This window comes from Hibiscus syriacus, unplaced genomic scaffold (genome assembly GCF_006381635.1).
Source record: "Hibiscus syriacus cultivar Baekdansim isolate YM2019G1 unplaced genomic scaffold, ASM638163v2 tig00112686_pilon, whole genome shotgun sequence".
In the NCBI taxonomy this organism is placed as follows: Eukaryota; Viridiplantae; Streptophyta; class Magnoliopsida; order Malvales; family Malvaceae; genus Hibiscus; species Hibiscus syriacus.
In genome coordinates this window covers 148,504-172,162 of record NW_024063383.1, presented here as the reverse complement: position 1 = coordinate 172,162, position 23,659 = coordinate 148,504, and the positions used below count along the sequence as shown (strand labels likewise).

At 38.6% G+C, this 23,659-nt stretch overlaps 1 pseudogene; it reads left to right on the top strand.

The window, feature by feature from the left end:
- Nucleotides 1-1,399: 1,399 nt before the first annotated feature.
- On the top strand, nucleotides 1,400-23,211 carry LOC120182534 (annotated as a pseudogene).
- The last annotated feature ends 448 nt before the right edge of the window (nucleotides 23,212-23,659 follow it).

The window sequence follows — 23,659 nt, the reverse complement described above, 5'->3', positions numbered from 1 at the left end:
TTTGTTATTATTACTATACTTGTTTCATTAGGTCTCCTTGATTACTTCAAGCTGCTTGAATGATCAATTCAGATTCATAGGATGTGATACTAAAATTTTTAAGACATTGGGTTGGTTTTTGCTTGATATCCTTTCTATTTATTTGGAAAGAACAACAAAAATCTTCCAATTTTTTGCTACTGATTTTAAGTGAATTATTTGATTGAATTGATGTTTTATGTCAATTGATTTAAATATTTTATAATTCTGTTCAATTCGTTTTAATATTGTCATGGTTGTATTTAAAATCGGGTAAACTACATATTTAGTCACCCAACTATCACTTTGATTCCAAAATCGATTTTAAGATTAACGACATACAAAAGATTCTTTTTTATTTATATAAATAAAGTTTATTTTGGATTATTTTATATTTTAATACTTGTAAATTTTGATATTATTAAAGTTTAAGAAAGGACAATTAAAAATAGACACATTAATAATACATTACATGTAATTTCAATGTTACACATTCATATTTGATCTATGCCATTTGGTTATGTTAATATACATGATCAAATATGATTTAGTTAAGATATATTTGGTGAAAGTTATATATTCTACGTTAACATAATTGATGGACGAGATTGTTCAAATATCATTTTCTTTCACTTTTAAGTTTAGTCGGGTCTTACGTTTCTGTCTATATGTAGAGATTTTTTCGCAGGAATTTATTTGCAGGGATTATTGCCCATTACAGACGCGCATATGATATTAATGATATTAATGACTGCATATGAATAATGTTCAACTATGTATTTATGTATTTATTTATACATTCATTGCATTTTATCTATATTTTTAATTTTCTGACTGCCGGAGGTCTTCCACGAAAGTTACTCTCAACCTGACGTTGGGGGCAGCCTACTATCTTACCTCCCCCTTAGCCAATTACATATGAGAATTGAGTTTTGTTGTTGTTGTAGTCCAAGTAAAAGATTTTTATATCTTACGTACATTACATATATAATAAACAATAATTGTATATTATTTACAACGTTAAGATTCAATATTATTTTATCTATTCATCAAGTTTTTTTTTACAAAATCTATCCATGAATTTAAATACATTTTTCACATTTAATTTATTATTTTTGAGAATGATATTTCAAAAATTAATCAAAAGAAAGAATTAATTTAAGAATATATATTTGTAATTTACCTTTTATGTTGGGTATTTTAATTTTCCCTCCAAAAATGAGAAGAAGAAAAAAGAGGTGGGCACTCACCCTAATCATCATGACACGTAAAATTACAGCTAATCAGCCCTAGTTGTCTCTCTCTCTCTCTTAAAATCCCTCATTTTCACCCTCACAAGAGCGAAATTACATAAACCATATCAAAGGAGGCGACTAGGGAATCAATCCACCATCTCCTCTCCTCCTCCGCCATGGACCAGCAATCGCAGCTCGCCCTCGTCTTGGGACCCGACCCAGCTCCATTTGAAACCCTAGTCTCCCACTTGATGTCATCCTCGAACCAGCAACGTTCTCACGCCGAGGCATTGTTTAATCTATGCAAGCAATCTGACCCCGACACCCTCTGTCTCCGCCTCGCACATCTCCTCCAAGTATGCAATCAACCCGAGACTCGCACCATGGCCGCTATTCTCCTCCGCAAGTTGTTGACGCGTGACGACTCTTATATCTGGCCTCGCCTCAACATTAGTACTCAGTCCTCGATCAAATCCGTGCTTTTGTCTCAAATCCAAGTGGACAGTGCCAAAAATTTGTCGAAAAAGTTATGCGATACTGTTGCGGAGCTCGCTTCCGGTATTTTGCCCGAGAATGGCTGGCCGGAGCTCTTGCCGTTTATGTTTCAGTGTGTTTCTTCGGATTCCCCTAAATTGCAGGAATCTGCGTTTTTGATATTTGCACAGTTGAGTCAGTATATCGGGGATGTGTTGACTCCTTTTATAAAGGATCTACACGCTGTGTTCTTGAGATGTTTGAGTGAAAGTACTAATCCCGATGTCAAAATTGCTGCTTTGAATGCGGTAATAAACTTTATTCAGTGTTTAGACAGTTCATCTGATCGAGATAGATTTCAAGATTTGTTGCCAGCAATGATGAGAACGTTGACAGAGGCTTTAAATAACGGGAACGAGGCCACTGCACAAGAGGCCCTTGAGTTGTTGATTGAGTTGGCCGGGACTGAGCCACGGTTTCTTAGAAGACAGCTTGTGGACGTGGTGGGATCAATGTTGCAGATAGCAGAGGCTGAATCGCTTGAGGAAGGTACTCGGCATTTGGCGATTGAGTTCGTGGTTACATTAGCAGAATCAAGGGAGCGTGCACCAGGAATGATGAGGAAGTTGCCACAATTTATTAATAGGCTATTTGCAATACTAATGAAAATGCTGTTGGATATCGAGGATGATGCAGCATGGCACACTGCAGAAACCGAGGACGAGGATGCTGGAGAATCAAGCAATTACAGTGTCGGGCAGGAGTGTTTAGATCGATTGGCAATTTCTTTGGGTGGAAACACTATTGTTCCCGTTGCATCAGAGAAGTTGCCGGCTTATTTGGCTGCACCTGAGTGGAAAAAGCACCATGCTGCGTTGATTGCCCTTGCTCAGATTGCCGAAGGCTGTGCTAAGGTATACATAATATTTCAATATGTCTAATGTGTTTTAAGATATGTCTTATGCTGCAATGGTTGTTAGCATGGCCTTGACATTAGTCCCAACCCTATTTACTTGTTCATTTTGGTTCATTGTGTTTTCTGCTCACTAACAATTGGATGGAACTTTGTGTAGTATATGTGGATTCCTATTATCTTTTCCATAGCCTAATGGCATAGCTTTTTCATGGGAATTAGTTTATGTTTGAAAGAAAAAATATGGTATTACAGTACATAGATGCTGCAGTTGAAGTAAAAAGTTAGGAAGATGTTCCTTTTTATAAATTTTCATTTGTTTCTACACTTGCAGGTGATGATTAAAAATTTGGAACAAGTGGTTTCTATGGTCCTGAACTCCTTTCATGATTCTCATCCCGTGTGAGGTGGGCAGCTATTAATGCAATCGGGCAATTGTCTACCGACCTGGGTCCAGATTTGCAGAACCAATATCACCAAAGAGTATTGCCAGCGCTAGCTGGTGCTATGGATGATTTCCAGAATCCACGAGTACAGGTTAGTCAGAGTTGTATGATTTTGCTTTAATGATTCTAGGTTATGCTTTTGAAAGTTAGTAAAGATTTGTTTCTCACATTTGATTTCATGATTCTTGAAAGATAGAACAGAACTTGAATGTAAGTGTTGCTAGCATCTATACAGATTAGTATCTGAAATGGTGGATGTGTCTGTAAGAGCCTCATAACTGACTGGGAAGGGAAACAATTCATTGGAAAGTCGATTCTACATAGGTGTAATTGCTTGAAATATTTTATGGATAATAGAGAAAAATCATCTTCAAGTCTTCATGTGGATATTGACGTAATGATAGTTCCAGTTTATAGATGGATAAAACTTTCCTACAACAAGGAATTGAACTGAACTAAACTAGCTTATGCTCTAGTATTCTTGTTATAATGTCAGTTTTCTCTTTTTTTTCTTCTTTTACTTCAACATTTATTGTTTAATATGGTTAACAGTTTGTTTTGTTCTGTAATTTGTGTCTAAACAGGCCCATGCTGCTTCAGCTGTACTCAACTTCAGTGAGAACTGCACTCCGGAAATTTTAACACCATACTTGGATGGAATAGTTAGTAAATTGCTTGTACTTTTACAGGTATGAGAAAGAAGTTAAAATGCTAAGGCATCAATTTACTTTGTTTTAAGGAGATTATTGTTGTCTAAATTTGAAATATATCATGCAGAATGGGAAACAAATGGTGCAAGAAGGTGCCCTGACTGCTTTGGCATCAGTGGCTGACTCATCTCAGGTATAATTTTACCCAAAATAAAGCTAGACGCAGCATTAATTTGTATCTCTTATATGGATGACTCAGTTCAATAAATTGGGGGTTGCAGGAGCAATTCCAAAAATATTATGATGCAGTTATGCCTTACCTGAAAGCTATCTTGGTGAATGCAACTGATAAATCTAATCGTATGCTACGTGCCAAATCCATGGAGTGTATTAGTCTCGTTGGCATGGCTGTTGGAAAAGAGAAGTTCAGAGATGATGCTAAGCAGGTGGGTTTTGCGTGTAGAAACACCTTTTTCTGTTTCAAGTTGATTACTTTTACCCTTATAGTTTATTTATTTTTATCTCAAAAAGTCATGGATTGATGGTACAACTTTGAGCTATTTGAGTTCAGTGATATCATTTGACATTTGTTATGAACTGCAAGTTTGCAATGGTGTAGTTTGAAGCATGTATGCACCTTCCCTTCTCTAGACTTAGAAAAGAGTAGGCATTTCTTGATCCTTGAAAATGATTGTGGTGGGTTAGATATCAATTTGAAGGAGGGTCCCATCAGGTTGATCTATTATTGACTTTTTCTCTTGATTATATCAAACTTGAACTCAGTAACAACCTAAGAAATTCGATTGCTTGCAGTCATGCGCATTCCTGATATATTTGTTGCGGAGCCAAACCAGTTTTTTAATTTTATAATTGCCTGCCCCTGTCCAAGAATTCTGACTACAGCACCTGGTTGTGGATCTCCATTAATGTCCACAATTTTTCATCAGTTCTTGGTTTTGTTCCCCTTTTCTTTTGAATTTCCTGTTGATAAAGAGCCCTAAGTCAAGTCTCTCTTTATACTTGCCAAAATAAAGTCTCTCTTTATTAAATGACTATGAGTACTTTATTTCCATTTTGTCTTTAATGTTAATATGTGATCTTTACCTGAAAAAGCTTAATGCATAATTGTTGTTGTACACTTCTGTATTTTTGGTATCAACCACACTTTTTGCTTATGAGCAGACCTGTGCCTTATGTAACTTGTTTCATGTACTTTTGTTTTTGTTTTTCTCATTGTTCTTTGCTTTATTTTCATTACATAGTTACAGTTATATTGAACTCCAACTGTTGAATATCTTGTATGTTCTTCCATCAGTAATAGAAGTACTTTTATCTTACTGTTTTTTTCCTTCTCTTCTTACAAGGTCATGGAAGTGCTTTTGTCATTGCAAGGATCCCAAATGGAAACCGATGATCCAACAACAAGTTACATGCTGCAAGTATGTCCATAGCACCAAAATACATAAAAATATCGTATCTTTTGCATGTTTGGTCATCCTTGCTTATGATGATATTGTCCATGTGACAGGCATGGGCTAGACTCTGCAAGTGTTTGGGACAGGACTTCCTCCCTTACATGAGTGTTGTCATGCCTCCCCTTCTTCAGTCGGCTAAACTTAAGCCAGATGTAACTATTACGTCTGCAGATTCAGATAATGACATTGAGGACTCTGATGATGAAAGGTTATACTTTGTTACTTCTTTAGCTAATATATTGTGTTAATAAGTAACATAAGCCTTGATTCATGCATTTATATTTGTATACCCTCCTCAGTCATTTGTATAGATTTGGAAAAGTCGACTGCCTCTCTTTTCTTCTCTGTTATGCAGAAACAGTGAAACTCACACATGCACACAAGTTAGCATGTGCACACACAATACTAGCCGCACTGAGTCTTGGCCTTGGCTGTGTTTGTGTATGGTTTATGGTTGGCCTGTTACTGTGGCATGTTGTTTGCACTGTTATTTGATATTGTAGTAAGATTATATTGGTGTTGTACAGTATGGAAACCATTACACTTGGGGACAAAAGAATTGGGATCAAGACTAGTGTTCTAGAGGAAAAGGCTACAGCATGTAACATGCTATGTTGCTATGCTGATGAGTTGAAGGAAGGATTTTTTCCATGGATTGATCAGGTTTGTTTCAATTCATTATACTGGTATCAGGTTATTTTCTTGACTTTCTAGCAATATTAATACTAAAAAAAGTTGAACATATTATGCAGGTTGCTCCAACTCTAGTTCCTCTTCTTAAATTTTACTTCCACGAGGAAGTTAGAAAAGCTGCTGTTTCAGGTATAAGTATACACTTCTCTTTCTGGTTTGAATCATTCTTTGTCAAGGTAAGGCTTATGTTAGTTCTATTGTTGCCCTTTTTTTTCAAATTTATTTCTAGCCATGCCGGAGTTACTGCGTTCAGCAAAATTAGCTGTGGAGAAGGGAATGGCTCAAGGGCGTAATGAGACCTATGTAAAGCAATTGTCTGACTACATCGTTCCGGCTTTGGTGGAGGCATTACATAAGGTTATTGTTGTTTTAGCTTTAATATTTTTCTTTTATTGAAGCTCTAATTGCTTCGTCGATGTGTTGCTTGTTTTACATGAAGTCCTTAAGTTGTCATATTCTTTCTTGCAGGAACCTGATACAGAAATTTGTGCAAGCATGTTGGATGCGTTGAATGAATGCATACAGGTTTGTTCTATTAAGAAATGAACTTAACTATACAGTGTCTTTTCTGTTTGTTGCCATCTGTTTGAAATTATACTGCTTCGGTAGTTAGTTAACGTTATGGGGCAACAGATAATTAGAAGTGAAATTATATTTAAATAAATGAAAAATAGAAACTACTTGAACTTAATATGGTATTTCAATAGCGGCTATAACTTGAACTAGTTCCTAAACTGAAGCTTTCATTTTTTTTTATAGAAATGTAAGTAGGCCTCATTAAAAACCCCCTTCATAACCTCCATGTTACAGTAGTAACATGAAGGAAGGAGGAAAAGAGTGCCTCTGAATTTTATTAACAGAACAATAATACAAAGCCTGATCCTAACAACCTTCTCTTACAGCATAAGACTGAAAACAAAACACCCTGCCCTAATACAAACAACTCACAACAACACAACAACCCAGACACACAACCTATTAATCAACCTATTCCATCTTTAGCTAACATATCAGCTTCCCAATTGGCAGCTCTCAGAATATGCCTAATTATAATATCTTGACCTTCCACAATAGAAGCAATATCTTTCACCAAAGACTCAAACATTGGAGTACATTGACCCGGGCTTTTGATCCACTTCAAAGTATTAAGAGAATCCGATTCAAGAATAATCCTTCGAAATGGAACAGATCCTATTTCCTCAATAAGTAGCAATCCTCATTTGATAGCCAATATCTTTAGGTGTTTTTTAATCTCTTTTTTAGTTGACATGAATATTTAAGCTATCCAGAGAGTATTATTTCAGAGTTCCATTCATGACCTTTATGCTCCATTTATTTTAATTGACATGTATAATACCTTTGACCAGGGTTGTTCTTTAGTCTAATCAGCCTATGTCTCTTTGTTATTGTATATTATATAAAGTGCGTAACTCATAAAAATTCTGTGCATTTTTTCAGATCTCTGGTACACTTCTGGATGAAAGTCAGGTTAGATCTATTGTGGACGAGATAAAACAAGTGATCACAGCTAGTGCAAGCAGGAAAAGGGAGAGAGCTGAAAGAGCCAAAGCTGAAGACTTTGATGCTGAGGAAGGAGAGCTGATAAAAGAGGAAAATGAGCAAGAGGAAGAAATTTTTGATCAAGTAAGTCTTCATATAAAATCTACGGTGTAGTGTGCATACATTTTCTTTTTCTGTAACCATAATGCTTCCTCCTTTTTGTCTTATTAAGTGCATAAGGTTTTTTTTTTGGGAACAATTTTGCTTCATTCTTTCTTTACTTCATGAACACACTGCTTCCAGGTAGGTGAGATCTTGGGATCTTTGGTCAAAACGTTTAAAGCCTCTTTCTTGCCTTTCTTTGATGAGCTATCTTCTTATCTTACACCTATGTGGGTAAGTTCTCAGAACATTCTCTGTTTCAAATATCAGATTACAGTTCTCGAGGAACAGCCAAAAGAATTTTTTCTGTGCTAATTTGTTCTCATCTCTCTCATGTATGTGTCTTAAATACAGGGTAGGGATAAGACAGCTGAAGAAAGAAGAATTGCAATTTGTATTTTTGATGATGTTGCAGAGCAGTGTCGTGAGGCAGCTATAAAGTACGCTGCATGAATTTATATACTAATTATCACCATAGAGAATTGTCAATTGATGCAATTGCTGTAACGTTGTTGAAACAGGTATTATGACACATATCTTCCTTTCATATTGGAGGCTTGCAATGATGAGAGCCCAGATGTGCGACAGGTATATACGTTCTTCTGAATATCTAATACACCTTTTTTTTTTATAGTATCTAATACACCTTTTATTGTTGAGTTTGTAATTCAATTACATGATTAATGTTCAGGCAGCAGTGTATGGACTTGGCATTTGTACGGAGTTTGGTGGACCTGTATTTAAGCCACTTGCTGGAGGTAAGTTTTGCATAATTGTTAATAAGGTGTTTTATTTTATTTTTCAGAATTAACATATGTTTTTTTACATTTTCCAGAGGCTCTATCAAGGTTAAATGCTGTAATACGGCATCCCAATGCTTTGCAATCTGAAAACGTGATGGCATACGATAATGCCGTTTCTGCTTTGGGAAAAATATGGCTGTTCCATCGGGACAGTATTGATGCAACTCAGGTATGGCAGATAATAAAATTGTTTTCCATGTTGATGAGTTGTCTTGATATGAACGGCGATGGTTTGTCCTTTGGGCTAAACATATGCTTTCCCTAAGCTATTGTTCAAGACTGAATACCTTTTCTGGCTAAATCCATTCTACAATTTCAGATAGATTGCAGTTATTCTGCGATCATAATTTTTTGAATAAAATTTGCAAGCTTTTTTGAACGAAGTAGTGCTCTGGTTTTGTATGTCATTATACTTATTTTGCTGCTTCAATTGTGCTCTATCTTGGCTTGCTTTGAGCCCTCCCATTTGTGTTTGGTAGGTTGTTCCTGCATGGTTAAACTGCTTGCCTATAAAAGGTGATCTGATAGAAGCCAAAGTTGTTCACGAACAGCTTTGTTCAATGGTAGAGAGGTAATTCAGCTTTCTGATCTGATTTCCACAATTTCTTCGTCTAAATGTGCTGTTACTTCTCATTACAAACAATGTAATGTGTTTTCAGGTCGGACAACGATGTATTGGGTCCCAACCATCAGTATCTTCCTAAGATAGTTGCAATATTTGCTGAGGTAAATTTCAAGTTACCGCATTAAACTCTTCTTGAAACACATGCTAATTTTTTTTTTGATTGGAATGATAGGCCTTGTTAAAAACCCCCTTCATGATTAAAGGATCACAAGGTGCTCCTTAATCAGCGGAAGGGGGAAAAGAGTGCCTAAATAATTCATTTATAACCACAAATTACAAAAACTTAAAAACAACCATACAGTCTCTCTTGCCGATAACCAACCCAAACCCTAACAGATAACCCAATCAACCAAACGAAAACATCGTGTCTATCCAATCCCAGCCTTAGCTAAACTATCAGCCTCAACATTGGCTGACCTAGCAACCCATCTAATACTACCATTCAAACCTCTAATCTTATCGACAATAGCTGTCACAATGTCTAAGTACACATAGGGACAACGGTCGATATTCTTGACCCATTCCACTGCTAATTTACTGTTTGATTCAACAATTAACATGTTCTTAAAACTCTGCTGAATCGAAGCAAAGAAGGATAACCCTTTCTTAATAGCCTTAAGTTCTATCAAAATAGGAGGACCTGGACCAACAGTCTCTTGAAAGGAACCCAACACCGAACCATCGTGAACTCTTAGGATGCCCCCAACACCACTGTTCCTCCAGTCTGCAGTCACTGCCGCATCAACATTCAACTTAATGAAGCCCTTTGGAGGGTGAGACCAAGACACAATTTTGATAATAGGAGAGCTTGAGAAAGAGCAACAATCCCCAAGTGAAGGGTCACAGATTAGAGAGTCCTTAGGAATAGATACAACCTTGTAGTAAGCTAAGAATCAAGCAGCAAACCTACATCTTGCCATAAAGAATAGATCAATCTGATCTACCCTCCCCCCCTCGAACACAACAACATTCCTACATTTCCAAATTGTCTATAGAACCACCCCCGGAATGAAGGACCAAATTTTAGAGTTAGGAACCAATTCATTCCAAGCAACCATAAAACTTTGAGCATTGACTTGAAAAACTGAAGAAACTCCCCAAAAACTCATAAATTTGTTCCATAAGGACCACGCCACCAAGCAAGAAAAGAATAAGTGTGATGAGGTTTCATCCGCCTTTTCACACAAAGGGCAAGCAACATCAACAATAGTTGCGACTCCTCTCCTCTGTAACTCAAGTTTTACTGGTAGTCTCTGCAACACCACTTGCCACAAAAAGACCTCCACTCTAGGAGGCACTAAACCCCTCCAAACGTATTTCTTCCAAAAAGGATCTGCTGTACTAGCAGGACAACAAGACTTAACACACGAATTGACAGTATAGACTCCTTCCCCATTCCCACACCAAACCAACCCATCTGATAACTCCTGAGAAAGAGTGATATTATGGATCAAAGCCATTAAATCAGCATACTGATACAATTTCCAATCACTCAAATTCCTTCTCATATGAATATGCCAAGACCACACTGTTGACCGAAACTCCCCAAACTCAATAAGCTTCCCATTCTTGTTTATAGACAACGCAAACATTCTGGGAAAGACCACTTTAAGAGGGGAATCATGTGCCCAACTATCAAGCCAAATCTGATGCTCCCTCCGTCCCCTACGCAGACTTTAAACTTACTTCGAAACTTAGCTCCAAACTGATCTTGCTTGAAATGGTTATGGACCATCGATTTCCAAATCCAAGAAGCATGTGAAGGAAGTTTCTCGTTAAACGTCAGAAAACTGGGATCCAGATTATATTTACACCAGATAACCTTCTTCCACACTGACTCTTTATCATTAGCAAACCTCCAAGACCATCTCCCTAATAGAGCTCTATTCATATAACTAATGTCCAAAGCACCAAGACCACCAACACTTTTTCCAGAACACACTTTTGTCCAATTAACCCGATGGATTTTTTGGCCTCAACTCCTCCTCCCACAAAAATCTGGCCATGATGGAATTTAGCTTGACAATCACCGATGAAGGAATCTTGAACATGGACATGAAATAAATAGGAAGGGAACCCAAAACTGCCTTCAGTAAAACCAGCCTCCCTGCCATTGATAAAGTCTTCGCCTTCCATCTGGCTAGCTTCAAATGAAACTTTTGAACTACCGGATTGCACAACAACATAGAATTTCTCTTAGCACCAAGAGGCAACCCCAAGTACTCGCAGGAAAATGTCCTACCAAAGTTGGAAAGGAAAGGGGATAGGGAACAGCCCTGTCTGAGGCCTCTAGCCATAGGAAATTCAGCAGTTGGAACCCCATTTACCAAAACTGATACCGAAGCAGTGGAAACACACATTCGAATCCAGCTACACCATTTTGAACCGAACCCCATCTTAGCTATAACTTTGAATAGAATATCCCAATCTACCGAGTCATAAGCCTTCTTGAAGTCTACTTTAAATACATAACCCTTCAACCCTTTCTTCCTTCATAAATCAATTCCTTCATTAGCAATAAAAGAACAATCCAAAATTTGTCTCCCAGGAATAAAAGCAAATTGAGTCTCACTGATAATATCATTGACGCAACATCTCATCCTTCTCGAAAGACACTTAGAAAGGATCTTATACATCCCACCTACAAGGGAAATAGGTCTGAAATTATCTAAGCTACCAACATTAGAGCCTTTCGGGATGAGAGTTAAGAAAGAATGGTTAATGCCATGCTCCCACTCCTTTCCTAAATAAAAATTGTGGAAAAACTTCAATATATCACCTTTTAAAATAGACCAGAACTTCTTAAAAAATCCCATATTCAACCCATCTGGCCTAGGGGCTTTATCACTGTCGCAAGAATTAATAGTCTCCCAAATCTCATCTTCTGTAAACTCCTCTAACAAAAGATTCTGCTGCATAGAAATTCTCGAAAAGTCCAACTTAATATCCTCCACTTCCAATGTTGAACAACAATTAAAAGCTTTAAAGAAATGTTCCCTGACACTGGACTTGATAGTACCTGGATCCTTGGTATGACACCATCAACATTGAGAGCAAGCAGAGAATTCTGCCTTCTCCTAATGGATGCGCAAGTGTGAAAGTACTTAGAATTACGTTCTCCACCATTAACCCACTTCTCTCGAATTTTGAACCCAAATTTGCTCCTCGATTCTGAGAAGTCTCCAAAGTTCATTTCTCAAGAGCCTCAACTCTGTCGAATTGACAACAACATTGGGAGACAGATTTTGTTGCATCCTCATTTCAATCTGATGAATTTTGTCTTGTAGCACAGAAATATCCACTCGAGGAAATTGTTTTCTATCCCCATACCAGCTCTTAATAGCAGTCTTTGTATTCCTGAGAATGTTAAAAATTCCAGCATTTGACTTCTCTTCCTTGAACGCCTTAATAGACTCAACAACATCTTCTTAAAACCATCTTCTCAAACCATCCTCATTCATTAAATAGCTAAACAGCCTAAAGGGTCTCTTACCCCAATTTTCTTCCCCAATCTCCAAAATAATTGCATTATGATCGGAGATAGATTTAGGCAATAGAAACTGGTTGATACCGGAGAATTCTGCTAAGAAATTAGAATTCACCAGAAACCTGTCTAATTTTACAAAAGTCGGCAACTCCCGATTACTGCTCTTGGTAAAATTCCCCCCAACAAGTGGCAAATCAATAAGCCCCGATTGCTGAACAAAGTGATTGAAAATCTGCAATGAATTCCTGTTCTGAGCTCTACCTAACTTCTCCTCTTCATTTAAGTAGGCATTGAAATCCCCACCCACACACAAAGGGATACTGAACCCGCTTAAAAACATTTCCAGTTCATCGAAAAAACCAGCCTTCTCTTCCTCCACAGACAGACCATACACGTTTATGAAACCACATCTAAGATTGTTGGACTTGAACTTTCCAAAGACAACAATAAACCTCCTATGAATATGCTGATCTTCTACCTCAAAGTACTATCATCCCAACAACTTAAGATACCACCAGATGAGCCTATAGCTGGTGACTCAACGAACCCTTGCAGCCTATTCAAACCACTTCTCCTTAAAAAAGATCTTGGTAGCTTTTCAAGTTTTGTTTCTTGAAGTAAAAGAACCAATGGTTTTTTCTCATAAACAAGTTTTTGCACAGCCCTATGTTTCTCTTTTTTACCCAACCGCCTAACGTTCCAAGACAAGATACTTAGCTTAGTCATGATACTCAAAATAAATATAACCCAAAATAGCCCAAGGACATAGCTCGAGGTCAAGTAGCCCCACTCAACCCTTTCTCCAATTCAACAATCTTATGTAGAAAGCTTCCTTCCCCTCTTTGAAAGGTATTCCCAATATCTTACTAATTTCTCATGTAGCAATTGCTTCCTCCAACAGCAAAGGAAAAGCTGAAGAGGATACTGTATCAACACTAGCATGATCTACTGCTTCCCTAATGAGAGACCTTTTAAGTCTCCTGAAAGGTCTGTTCGCCCTAGACCTGTACATATCCTTAACCGAACAACCAACAACCTCTGAAATTTCAGAAAGACAACCTCTAGAAATTAAAGCTCTACCCAAATCACCCTTGAATGCCCCTCGTGGATTCTCCTTCCAATCCTGCACAACCTGATTCCAGATCTTTCTATCCTTCGACCTACAATAAATTTTCTTGTGACTTTTGATGAATTTCCTTCCAACCGGAGCAATCTTCATGGATAAAGAACTTGCAGAACATGTTTGTGAACCAGCTCTTGAACTTATCAACTTAAAACCAACCGCAGACCACCCTCCATCTTCATTCCTTACTAAATCCTTAACTGTAACTGGTGAAAAAGAAAGTCGGCCCATAGTTAATTGGCAATTTTCTTGATCCAGGCCACTCAACCGATGTTCTCCAAGCCCTATATGAAGCCCAATCTCCTGGTCAACTTTGTCCTGCTTATAGAGATCCCACCGTACTTTTCCCGCTTCTCTCACTTTCAAAAAGGCCTTTTGACTTTTCATGCTGAGAGGAGACAACTTTCTCGGATTCTGTGATATTACCAAGTTGTGAACCTAGGACCCATTCCTGCACCCTATTATGGGTTTCTGACATTTCCTGACAACCCACTGACATCCATGCTGCGCCTGAACATCCTCTGGACTCCAAACGGAGGATCTCTCCACCCAAGGATCTTCTGGAACATCCTCTTCAGCCATTTCTGAAAATTCAGGAAAGAAATCATCCCCACCATCAACCTTAATTTTTATCAAAAATTTCCTTCTATTCGTAGTAATGGTAGTATGATCAGGGATGTCAAAAGGACTAACAACCCTGAGAAGCATCTGCGCAACTCTACAATCAACTCTCTGAGCAGTTTCATCTTTGATTTTCAATAATTTACCCCACCTGGATACCACCCTAGTGGAGAACGGAACGAATCAGCAATTTAAAGGAACTCCTATCATGGAGATCGTGCAAAAGCTCTGGGTATGCTTTCCACATCCAAAACAGGCTCCAACCTTTCAAACCAAAAAGACAAAGCTTCCCATTTTCCTTCAATCGCTAAATTCTTCTCCTCCACCGATTGGAACACAACCAGACACGCATTCTTAGCAAAGCCTCACCTCACAACCTTTACGTTGATGCCGTCATTCCTTAATGCTTTCTGCACAACATGAAATTCAAAAATATCTTTGCAAATACCAATAAGTGATGATCTCAGCCAGACCCTATCCTCCACCGGGATAAAAACATCCTTAGTGTTTTTCGACTCCTACGAATTAAAATGACTTCCTTCTTGCACATCCTCTGACTCTTTAAGCATCCCAACAACTGCATCCTTATATGACCTACCATCATGAAACTTATCCAGCATCTCCATCTTCCTCATCCTTCCATCTGGAGAAGGCAATCTTCCAACCTTTTCCCCATTGATACCACCACTACTTACCCCATCAACCCTCCCATCTATCTACCTCTTTGACCCAGATAGTTTCTGATATTTGGCTACAGCCACTGAAATCCTCCTCCCACAATCAAGACGTTGTTCATCTTTTCCACTGCATTACTCATCCTCCTTGCTTGCGAAATGGACGAACGCAAACGTATTGACCTTATACTTCGGTCTGTTATTGATGAACGGAATGAACACCTTAATAACTTTACCAAAATGACTAAAACGAGCCCATAAATCACCACGATGCACACTCCTGCTAAGATTATCAATGAAAGCTGACCAAGTAATTCCTCCATGAACCTCTCTAAAATTAGCGAAAGAAAACTTGCTTTTGAAAGACTCTCTCTCTCTCTCTCTAACTCTCTCCATAAATTTTTCTGGCTTCATCTTTTTTTTTGGATAATCAAAATGTTCATTTCATCCAAAAAACAAAACAGTGCTCCAAAAGACAAACCAACTCTAAACAGATGCTAATTTTGGAATCCAATGAATATGATTGTGAAAAATAATTAAAAGTTAGTAATCCTTACAATTATTTAGTATCATGGATCATTTCTTTAGGCACTTAGGACTTAATAATTCGATAGGTTATAGTACTGTGAATGAAATACTAATTAAATAGAAAAAGAGTGAACGGAATCTTGGATGTAATTTGACATTTAGGATTTGATAATTCCATAAGTTATAGTTACTGACATAGGAATTTAGAAATGAGTGAGATAGGTAGAGAGAGAAGTGCAGAAAACTCGAAAAAGTCCATTGCCTCTACTGAGGAATGGACAGTGTTCATTGACAATCTTAGTAAGAGGGTTTCAAGACGAGTCCTTAGAGAGTTTTTTAGCCCTTATGGTCAGATTGTGAGAATATTCATTCCGCGGTATTTAGAGAAATCAAAGTACAAGTCCTCAACATTCGCTTTTGTCCAATTTATTGATGAGGAAAGTAGGGAAAAAGCTATCCAGTCTGTGAATGGGAGATGGTTCGATGGGAGGAGATTATCGGTAGGGGTTGCTAAGTATCAGAAGGGAACTAAGAAGGAGGTTGATGATGGGAAGAGTATGTTGAGGTTCAAGTCAAGAGAGCAGGAGTTGGTTTCAAATGGGCTAAAGGCAAAGTCGATGCAAAGCTTCAGGGATGGCAGAACGTATAAGGAAGTAGCGAGGTCTGATGTAAACAAGAGAAGAGAACAAGAGTCGGAGATGTTGGTGGAGGGCAGCAAACGAAATGCTACTGGTGTGAGGAACGTGTGGAGATGCATATTGCGACAGACAATTTCAAGTGGGTGAAACGATCATTAACAGGAATAATGAAACCAACTTATGATTATGAGTCGGCAAAGGAAGCCATGGAGATAGAGGGATTGGGAATTCAGGTGTCGAGATGGGGTTATGCATGGAAGGCTTGTATCATCACTTTTAATTCTGTGGATGAATTTTCTTATGCTTGGGAAAACAAGAAGGAAGTGTTGTCCTTGTGTTTCGATTGGTTAGCTCCAGCAGTTAATGAGAATGGTGTTCCTTTGGCTTTGTGCCAAATAGAACTGTGTGGTTTGCCCTTATTGTGCTGGAATGAGGCTTTCTTGGAGAAGCTCACTAAGGATTGGGGAAGGTTCATTTGTTTTAAGGAAGAATCAAAGATGAGATACGACCTTTCGTCTGCGAAGGTTTTGTTAAGGGTGGAGAGTCCCTTCGATGTTCCAGAAATGGTCATTGTAGGTTCTTATGGTAGATCTTTCAAAGTTAAGATTCTCATGGGGTCTGTGTTGATCCAGCCGAATGAACTGGGGAGGAAGATGGAAGAGAAATTTTCAAACAAGGTGAACAGGGATTCTGTCCTTTCCGAGTCAGAGGAGGACTGTGTTCCAGAAAGAGCAGTTGAAGGAGAAGATTTTGCAGAGATTTCTGTGCATAAAGTTACTTCTTGGCTGAATAATGGTCATAATAGTGGTATGAATGGAGGTACTGAGGGTCAGGCTACTTCAAGAAAGTCAAATGCAGGAAAGTCCAATTGTGGGCTGTCAGGTTTAGTGGAAAATAGGTCTGCCCAAGTGGAAGGTCACGTGGGACTAGGTCTGAGAGAAAGTTCTTCTCCCGATGAAAAAAACCAATCTGATGTTAATGAGTCTCCCCTAAACTCTACTATGAAAATCTGTCCTTCTGGGCCTGCATATAACGTAAAAAGGATTGGAGACAAACTAATTTTCCAGCCCAATAACATTTAGTCAATCCTTTGGTCCCTGTAGAAGTTGATAATCCTAGGCAAGTGATTATAATTTCAGGGGGGGAGAAGGAATTGGTACAAGCTGAGCAGGGCGTCGAATTGATCGAAGAGCAGGCTATTGAGCAGCGGAGTATAATTGAGGATAATGTGATAAATTCTCATAGACAAATGGACATGGATAGGAATAGTGTATCTGCTGACCATGAGGTGGAGGGTGGATTCTTAGATAAGGAGAGCAGTTTGGAGTCTACAAAAAATTCTGGTCAGGGCTTTTCTCGATCAACAAATCTAATGAACAGGAGAAGGTTCAGAATTGCTCCTTGTCATTCGGGTAGTGTATGTTCGGAAGGTGAAGTGGAAGTAAGATTTCATGATAGAATATATAGGAGGGTGACTGGTAGCACGGACAGGGAGTCAGTGGAATACGTTAGGGAGGTGTCTCAGCCATCTCAAGACTCTGTTCAAGCCAGGCAGGAAGCGGAACATACTAGGGAAGTCTGTGACATGCTGGGAATTTCCTTTATAGGGGGGAATCAAATTGTAGAGGATGAGATTTTCAAGATGGAATTGTTGGGGATTGGAAAGGCCTCCTGATCGTACCTTGTGGATTGTATTTGGTGTTGAATGTTATTAATTTAAATGTCAAAACTAAAATTATTACATGGAATATTAGGGGGCTTGGGAAGTCTGAAAAAATCAGGGCAGTGTCGAGGTTGGTTCTTATAGAAAAGCCGGCTATTTTACTACTTCAAGAATCAAAATTGAATGTCTGTAGAAGTGGATTAACAAGAAAGCTTGGGGGTAATCTGCTCAGAGGCAGCTGTTTTGTTCCAGCTGATGGTTCGGCAGGAGGTTTAATATGTTTATGGAATGAGAATGACTTTGAGGTTAGTGCACAGATTAACAGTGGTAGATTTATGGCATTATCAGGGAAGTTTAAGATGAGCAATTTTGAATGTGTCATTATCAATGTGTATGGTCCATCAGTAGAGGCTGATAAAGAGGAATTTTTTAGGGATTTTTTATGTGCTGTTCAAAGCATCAACTTGCCGGTCTGCTTGGGGGGGGACTTTAATGCTTATCTAGACCCTGAGGAGAAATGTGGGTTTACTCAGAATTGGCACTCTATGGATTTGCTTAGGTCTTTTATTCAGTCTTCAAATTTGATGGATTTACCGCTAGTAGGGGGGCGATTTACATGGTCCAATAATAGAGAGTCAACTACATGGGTAAGGCTGGATAGATTTTGATTAGTGGATCATTTTTAAATCAGTTCCCAAATGTGATCCAAAAATGCTTCCCAAATCCCTTTCGGATCACAATCCAGTTTTGTTGGTAGAAGAATGCAATAATGGGGCCCTAAGCCGTTTCGGTTCTATAATTACATGCTTCAGGAAGATGGGTTTGTTGGGGCGGTGGAATCGTCATTATCAAATCTAAGGAGGGGTATTGGTGGTAGGGGTCTGTTCTCACTGCTTAGAGGAACTAAGCAGGCTATTAGGAATTGGCCAAGGAATAATCACAGGGGACTTTCCGATGCTATTTCTGAATTAGAATCCAGAATTAATGGTCTGGAATTGAAGCTACAGGAAGAGGGGACTTCCTTTCAAGAACGGGACTTGATGATTGTTGCGAGGAAGGAGTTGTGGAATTTGCATAGGAAGGAGGAGAGCATTTGGCTGCAGAGGTCACGAGTGAGATGGAGTATTGAGGGGGATAGAAACACAAAGTTTTTCCACATGTGTGCGTTGAATAGGAATAGGTTTAACACCATTTTTTCATTGAAGGTAGCTGAGGAAGTTATTTCAGAACCGGATCAGCTGAGAGGCTTTGTTTTTAATTATTTCAAGGACAATTTTAACTCGGTAACAACCCTAGAGGTGGACAAAATCAATTTGCCTTTTGCTAAATTGACAGATGATCAAAAGAAGCTACTTGAAGTTAGATTCTCAGAACAGGAGGTGTGGGAGGCAGTCTTCCACTCGGACAGTGCCAAAGCACCGGGGCCAGACGGTTTCACAATGGGTTTCTTTAAGAAATTTTGGCCATCTCTGAAGTCATACATTATGAAATTTGTCGAGGACTTTTATAATGGAAGGATTTGGGAGCACGGGGTCAATCATTCATTCCTAACGTTGATTCCAAAGACCAGAAATCCTGAAGGTATAGAAGATTACAGACCGATAAGCTTAGTTGGCAGTTTGTATAAAATAATTTCCAAAGTTCTAGCTAGAAGGCTTGCGGCTGTTATTAGTGTTCTGGTTAGTCCGTCACAGTTTGCCTTCATTCCCGGAAGGCAGCTACTGGACTGTGTCTTCTTGGCTAATGAAGTTATTGATGATTGGAGGAAAAAAGAGAGGAAAGGTGTTGTTTTCAAGGTGGACTTTCGAAGGGCTTATGATTCGGTGGAATGGCCGATATTGTTGAGACTCCTGAGAATTATGGGATTTGGAAATAGGTGGCTTTCTTGGATTGAGTTGTGTATCTCCTCCGCTTCAATTTCTGTTCTTGTCAATGGTTCTCCGACCAATGAATTCAAGATGGGGAAAGGGTTAAGACAAGGCTGCAGTTTATCTCCTATGCTGTTCAATATTGTTGGGGAATTATTGAATCTAATGTTGATTAAGGCTGCTGATTGTGCTCTGTTTGAAGGGTTCAGTGTTGGTAGGGCGGAAAATAAGTTTCATTTGACGCATCTACAATTCGCAGATGACTTAATACTTTTCTGCAGGGACTCTTCTGCTCAAATTATGAATATTAGGAGAGTTTTGAGGATTTTTGGCTTAATGACAGGCCTCCAACTTAATTTATCAAAGAGCAAGTTATTTGGTGTTAATATGGATGAGGAGGTTCTAAAGGAATGGGCTACGTTCGCAGGTTGTGGTGTTGGGGCTCTTCCTATGACATACCTTGGTATACCGATAGGCACTTACAGAAATTCGGATATGTTGTGGGAACCAGTTCTGCAGAAGTTCAATAGCAAATTAGAGGGCTGGAAAGCAAAAACATTATCGATGGCAGGAAGATTAGTATTAGTGAAGTCTGTTTTGTCGTCCTTGCCAATTTTCTTCCTCTCTATCTTCAAAATCCCCCTAAAGATTAATCAAAAGTTGAATTCTCTGATGGCTAAATTCCTTTGGGGGGACGATCCCTCGAAGAAGCGGATTCATTGGGTGAATTGGAAAATTGTGTGTCAACCGTACGAGGAGGGTGGTTTGGGTGTCCTGGATTTGTCGATGGCGAATAGAGTGCTTCTGGGGAAGTGGGTTTGGAAGTTTGCAAATGATAAACATTCTCAGTGGAAGGAGATGATCTGTTGCAAGCACAATATTACCAATTTGTCTCTTTCAATTAATAAGGCTGTTAACCCGCAAGATTCATGGATATGGAGAGGAATTGTGAATAATTATGAGAAAAATGACGATATTGGGGATTGTCTAAGGTCCAATTCCAAGATCCAAGTGGGGAATGGTAGATCAATCGAATTCTGGAATGACATTTGGGCTAATAATTCCACCTTAAAAGAACAATTCCCTAGGATTTATGCTTTATCGATAAACAAAACGGGGAAAGTTGTGGACTTTGGCTGTTATGATAATAATTGTTGGAGTTGGAATATTTGTCTAAGGAGGAATTTATGTGATTGGGAATTGGATCAATGGATATCGTTAATGACTTTGATTGATAATATTGTCTTGATTGATGCTGTTGATGACTTCCTAATTTGGTCAGGGAGTGGAGATGGTTTGTTCTCAGTTAAGGCCTGTAGATCAGCTCTTATTCGAAGCTCTGGAGGAAATTTTCAGTGGAAGAAATGGGTTTGGTCTGGATTGGCTCCCCCAAAAGTTGAAACATTTTTATGGCAATTATCTCACCAGAAATTAGCTGTTAGAGTGGAATTGAAGAAAAGAGGTATTCCTTTGGAAGAGTTATTATGTCCTTTATGCCAAAAGGAGGAAGAAACAATTCATCATTTATTTATGTTTTGTCCTGTAGCTTGGGAGTTGTGGAATTTGTTCATCAATTTATGGGAGGTTATTACTGTTCTGCCCAAAGATCCCCCGTCTCTACTTAGTTCATGGTCTGATTTGAAGGCTTCTTCTTCTATTTGGAATTTCATCCCGGGTGTTGTTATGTGGTCGATTTGGAAGGCTAGGAACCTAGTGGTGTTTGAAAAATGGAATTTTGAGAGATCTACACTGTTCTTCATTTGCAGATTCAGGCTGGCCAAATGGTTTCTAGCTAAATTTCCTGATGTTAACATCCAGGTAGATCTACTAATAGGAGATCCAAGGCTGGCAGATGGTTTAGCAGTCAATTTTCAGAAGAAGAAGAAGGATCTGTGCTGGTACTCACCTCCACCGGATTTTTATAAATTCAATGTGGATGGGGCAGTTAGAAGTGATGGTTTGCAGGGTGGAATCGGAGGTCTGTTGAGAGATTCGAATGGCTCTACCGTGATCTATTTCTCTAAGCCTGTCGGACCTGGTCCTCCTCTGTTTGCTGAGTTAAAAGCCATTAAAGAAGGAATTGATCTATTTCTACATTCGGACTGGGCGTCGAAGGGAAGACTTATTCTCGAAAGTGATTGTAAGACTGCAGTGGATTGGATTTTCAGGCCTACTGAGGCTCCTTCGTTCTTCAGTTCTTTGGTTCGGGAAATTGGGGATGTAATTTCGGGTAGGGATATTATGGTTAGGTTGATTCCTAGGGCTTGTAATTGGGAGGCGGACAAGTTAGCTAAGGAGGGGATAGGCTGAATGTCCTTACTGTTAGCGGTTATGTTTGGTATTTTAATTCGGGTGATTTTGTAAGTTATAGTTTTATGTAATTCGGGTTTACTAATATATTGAGGTACTCTTTTCCTCCTTCCGCTAGTTGCCTCTTATCAAGAGGCAACTATGAGGGAGGTTTTTAATGAGACCTCCTATTCCTATCAAAAAAATAATTCCATAAGTTATAATACTTTGGAATCATTATGTTTCCTATTGTTTAAGCTTTTTACATAACTTCTATGATATTACGAGTAATATAATTCCAACAGCCATGTGTTTGTGTGGTTTGATGATTGATTTTTGGGCTCTTGGTGAGTGACCAAGTAATAATATCCAACACATTATGCTCGAAGGAATTGGTCTAGGCACATACATGAGTCATCCAACACGAGCATGCATATTCATCTTTGTTACGTTTACAGGTGTCTATGTCTAGGAACTTACATGAGTTATCGAACATGGCTCATATTCACAAGTGTTTGCCGCTGTCTATATTTAGGCACATACATGTCTTATTGGTTCATTAACAAGTTTCCTTTGTTTTACCCCTCTTTTTTTTTCTGTTGATGTAATAGAAAATTCATATGGTAATGTCAAAGCCAGATTCGTTCCTACTGTGTTTTTAAAGTAGGATGTGGATGAGTCTTAGTCTCATTTGTTCCAAACCTGTCCCTTCTTTTGCTTTTAGGGGTGGGAAAAGTGTTAAAAATATGTTATTGGCAAGTAAGATACACATTTCATGTAAAAAGTTAAAAAACAACCCTAAAAGGGTCAAAAGTTGGATTCTTTTGTGGATATGAAATATGCCTGAGTATGTTCTCTTAGAGACGGTTGCTGTTTTGTAGGTTCTATGCGGTAAGGATCTAGCCACAGAGCAAACTGCAAGTCGGATGGTGAATCTACTGAGGCAACTGCAGCAAACTTTGCCAGCTTCAACATTGGCCTCAACTTGGTCATCTTTGCAGCCACAGCAACAGCTTGCTCTGCAATCCATGCTCTCCTCATAGTATATTGGTCCGATGCCAAAAAGCATCTTTCTGTTTTCGAAGCCAGCATCCATATCTGTCCTGTCCGTGTGTTGAAGCATTATTCATTACCAATTCTTTCCCCGAGAAGGTTCCCATTGTTTGTCTTTGCATGATGTCTTACCTCACAGGCCAGCGAAGCTTTGATGAGCATGAAAAAGTGGTCGGACTGACAATTGAAATGGATCCCTTTTTTTCTTCTTTTCTCGGTAGAATGTGTATATTACAAGTTGTGGATTTATAATACGGGGGGTATCGAGTCTGGAAGAGAATAATAATGTGATTTTATGGTTTGAGAGCATTTTTGCATTTGCATGGGTCAAGTACATGAGGTTTGAGGGTTGTCATTAAGGGCGATTCTTGTAGCAGTTTTGGTGTCTCAAATGTGTTTTTGGTTTCATTTTGCACAAAATATTTTGCCTCCATTGTCATTATAAACTGAAATTTTGGATGGTTATTCTTAATTATCATGTTTGCAAATTTCTTTATATCTTTAAATGTTACCAATGTATGTTTGGCTTTAAAAGGTTTAATATACAATTTAATATTTGAATTTCTCATTTTACAAATGTGATATCGATAATGAATTTGGCATCTGAATTTCGCGCATATATAGCATCCGTGTTGGACAAATAAGTTACAAAGCTACGTCATTAGCATCATCTAAAAGTATCTATCGAACTTCAGGAGGCGGAGGACTCAAAACAGAGCGA